The sequence below is a fragment of the Primulina tabacum genome, chromosome 7, assembly GCF_025594145.1.
Source record: "Primulina tabacum isolate GXHZ01 chromosome 7, ASM2559414v2, whole genome shotgun sequence".
Taxonomy (NCBI): domain Eukaryota; kingdom Viridiplantae; phylum Streptophyta; class Magnoliopsida; order Lamiales; family Gesneriaceae; genus Primulina; species Primulina tabacum.
The window spans coordinates 7,366,951-7,371,708 of NC_134556.1; positions in this window are offsets into that span (position 1 = coordinate 7,366,951).

Genomic DNA, 4,758 nt, shown 5'->3' on the forward strand with positions numbered 1-4,758 from the left:
GTCGGATTTGTACGGTGGTTGATTATAAATTATTGGAATTAGTAGATACTGGTGTGTTATCACCGGTATCGCAGAATTATACTGTTGTACCGTCAGAATTTGATAAGACAGAGATGTCTTGATTTGAATAGAATATTGATACAGTATATTGATATTGTCATTGCCAGATTGAACATTGACAGACTATGAGTCGAGACTTCGATTGTATCAGAGCGACAGAAAGAAAGGTATAAATAAATGTTGATTCGGGATTGCACAACTCGAGTTAGGTTCGACTTGAGTTTCCCAAAATCACATACTTTATTTTATTGCATTGATATTTGCAGATTATCGGATTGATATATTTAGCCTATTGAATTATAGCAGAGCCAGAGTTTGAGTCTAGGGCAGATCAGCCTAGCTAGGGCAGAACCGTCGAGTCTTTGTCAGAACCGCGTAGACTCTAGACTTACGGTGTATCGATGAGCTTAGATGTAGATCGACGTCTATTGTAGACATTCGATACAGCATACCAAAGTCTAAATTAGATCGGGATCCCTAGGTTAGAAATAAGTTGAGATAAGATAATAAGTCATTGACTTAAATACAGATTCGTATTGGTGCATGTAGTCAGATTGGATACATGTTTTAATGATTGCTTATGCTTTTATATATGTTTTATATGATTGCATTGATACATTGTTTATACTGGGATATTTATATCTCACCGGAGTTATCCGGCTGTTGTCTTGTCTGTATATGTGCATGGCAACAGGTGGGACAGGTTCAGGGTTACAGAGGTGAAGAAAGATCGAGTTAGAGTGGAGACTACGGACTTGGACTAGAGTTAGGGTTTAAACACTTGTTATATAGCTGTTAAACCTTAGTTGAAACTGATTGTATATAGTTCAAGATTTGTACTTTTAATACTGACGTGTATGTTAAGATGTATGCCATTACGTTCCGCATTTAAAAAAAAAATTTAGACCCTGTTTATTATAATTAATTAAATTAGTCCCATTGACGATTAATAAGATAATTAGCGTCCGGGTCCCCACAGGTGGTGAGCACGAGTACCTACGTCTAAGCTATGAAAGATAAGGGTTTGAACTCATGTTAGTATGTGCAGTAATGGCCCCAAGCGAGATCCAACAAATTTCTCAACGCCAAGTAAGTATGTTCGACGTGCAAAAGAAAATATTTTAAGTTTTTGAGGTATGCTAAGTGTCTTGTGAGCAAATTATGAACGGGTTTGGAAGTCGGTGAACGTGGCCGAGGACCTCTCCACCCCAGTAAAGCATGATCGGGTTTAGATCAGGATTGGAAAGCGGTAAAGCATGACCAGGGACCAATCCACCCGTTAAAGTATGAACGAGGATCTCATGTATGTGGTAGTAGACTTTTCCTGCCAGCCCAGTACTGTGGTTTAGTCTGATCAGGCACTTTTATGTATGGGTCACTTGCTTTGAAACATATCTCTACGCAAAATGATGTTATGTATGCTCAAGTATGTATGATGCAAGTATGTTTAAGAAAAGTTTTATGATGATGGCACGTCTACAGTTTATGCTACTACATTCATGTTTCAAGTATGTTTATGCTGTTACGTTCAAGTTTCAAGTTTGTACGCTCTATTTTAAATATGCATGTAGTTTTATTATGTAGTACTTGTTATTTTCAGTTTATACATGTTGAGTCTTTAGACTCACTAGACTTGATCGATGCAGGTGAGGATGACTTTGAGGAGACAAGGGATGGAGACCAATGAGCTGGCTTGGACTGAGCAGGAGGCTAAACCCGAGGACCGCCCATATTTTTAAGAAATTATGCAATGTTTCAAATACTCTGATTTCACGTTATTGTTTACGATATTTAATCAGGAATTTTTCTTTAGCAAACTTTATTAGTGACCTCTTTTATTACAAATATTTCGGATGAACAATTGACCGATGACCGAAATTTGAAATTTTATTTTGTATTTAAGAAAATTTTAATTTTCCGCAAATTTCAAGTAGTTCAAAATACGGTAAGTTACAAGCCCAGTACTATGGTTTAGTCTGATCAGGCGCATTTATGTATGAATCACTTGCTTTAAAATATATATCTACGCAAAATGATGAAGTTTATGCATGTTCAAGTATGTATGATGCAAGTATATTTATGAAAAATTTTATGATGATGGCACGTCTATGTTATGTTATTACGTTCAAGTTTCAAGTATGTGCTCTACTTTAAAGATGCATGTTGTTTTATTACGTATTATTTTTTATCTCCAGTTTATACGTGTTGAGTCTTTAGACTCACTAAACTTGATCGATGCAGGTGAAGACGAGTATGGGGAGACGAGGCGTGAGGACCAATGAGCCGGCTTGGACTGCGCAGGAGGCTAAACCCGATGACCGCCAATGTTTTAAAATTTATGCATGACGATTTTAATACTCTGACTTTTACGAGAATTATTCACGTTGTTTGAACAAGTATTTTTAGCAAACTATATTTGTGATATTTTTATTGCAAATATTTTGGATGAACAGTTTATTTTAATCAAAATTTGAAGGTTTATTTCATATCCAATAAAAATTTTATTTTTCCGCAAAATTTTAAATAGTTTTAAAGTACGGTACGTTTCAAATAATGTTGTGATCCCACATCACCTGTAATTATATATCATCTCAACATCTCATCATACAAGAGATATTTGAGAGAAAATTAGAGGATTCAATTTTTTTTATGATTAATAAAAAATAGAATTATTTAATTCTAGAGATATTTGAGAGAGAAATAAAGGACTATATATGAAAAAATATTTTAACATACTAAATATCATGAGAATTTTGTGTTTCTGATGTAGGTGTTATGTGTAGTGTTGTAATACCTAATACAATATGTAGCGGAATAAATAAATTAGTACGCAAATACTTTATGTAAATAAATTAAGACAACTAATTATACAGCAGTAAGTCATGGCAAAAAAATCACCAGAAGATGTATTTAGTTTACATACAAAAGAAATACTAGTGAATAACTAAAATCTAACTCCCTTGACACAGCGAGGGAGTAGAGTACATCATGAATTTCTATCAACAAAAATAATCAAATAACAATAGACACAAACTCTGTGAACTGAAATCCAATTTAATAAAAAACACTCTAGCAACATTTTGTTTAGGTGTTGTATTCGAAAGTCTTCAATACTTCACAGAAACACAACATAGCGAGACTCAACTCATTGATTTCTTAAGAGCAGCATACAATTTTCTTATTCTCTCGCACCCTTTGCAACATCTATTCTTTGATATATAGTCCTTTTGACCTTGAGGATTTCTTGAATAGGTAAATACAAAATAGAGTTTATTAGGAAATAAAAAAATTAAATCCGAGAAATCCTCAGTTAAATCACAAATAAAACCCTGAGATTCATGGATCTCATAGATTAAAGAAGGGGTGAACTTCAATCCACCATGAACAAACTGCATTACTGTTTTGAATACAAGCTTTCCAAAATTAAATGTGCTCTTATTACCAATGAAAAAAGAACATATTCATGTGTTCTTGTAACCAACGTGGTGTTCATGGAGGGAATCCACTTTCGAATAGTAGTCTTGTGCAACACATAATAAAAAGATGTCATGTTTGAGGCTGACAATATTTTTGGATGGTTTGGAAAACGTTGAATCAAACCTCTCGTGATAATAACGGTTACTTCATGAATGTCCGGGAGCGAACCTTCCTCTTCACCAGCCGGTGTGTTATAGAATTCATTGATCAGAGTAGGGTTAAATTTACACATACGATCGTGAACAAACACTCATTCATAATTCCAAGGCCTATTCGCAACTATTCATATGCATGTGTTTAACTCTTGTTTGTGGATTCAAAATCATGTTTATATGATGTTTAAGGGGCTTCCATGAATTAGGATATGAATAAGCATGTATTTCAACAAGTTTAAAGGTCTAGAATAGCACACAAAAGCAACAAAACGCTGCACGACATGAAAGTTTAAAGCTGGAAACCCAATTACGTGATTGTGTCTTGGGGGCTTGGTTAAGGGGAAAGGTGATGCATGGCTCGGTTTGGCTGGATCAAGGCTAAGCTAGGGTCGTGCTTGGGTCAAGGGAAGAGTCCTAGCCACGCTAGGACTCGATACAAGAGGCTGGGAAGGAGTCCTAGCAAGCTAGGACTCCAACCCGTGAGTTCCAAGGAAGTGGCGCAGATGTGCAGCAGCTTGTGCAGGAGAGATGGCTCGGCTTGGGGGCTCTGGGCTGGGCTAGGTCGACTCTTTAGGGTCATAGGATGATCCTAGTTCGGGTGGTTTAGGGTCTGATGTGCTGGATAGAAGGCTGGAACCAGAAACGTGTGTTGTACAGAAGTGGGTCTCATGGAGGGGCTGTAGGTGTTCGGCCTTAGGGTGTCAATCAGGGGCTGGACCAGGGCTCTTGACTATGGTTTGGGACATGTATTAGGGTCCTAGGATGAGTCTTGATGTGTTGGTTTATGGGCTGGATGGTCGGGTAGAGCGCTGGAACCAGAAACTCGAAAGCTGCACAGAAATTGGCCTCATAAGAGGTCTGTCAAGTTTCTGATTTTTTGGGGGCTTAGGCGCTGATTCTGAGTAAAAGGGGGCTTAACCATGGTCTTAATTTGTGTCTAAGGGTAACGTCTAGGGGCTGGTTCGGGTCCGGTTCGAGTCGGTTTAAGCATGAAGTGGTTAGAAGCATGTATGTCTCGTTTGCTCAAGGGGCCTAGGTGGATTTTGGGGCTGTATCTGCAGCTCGG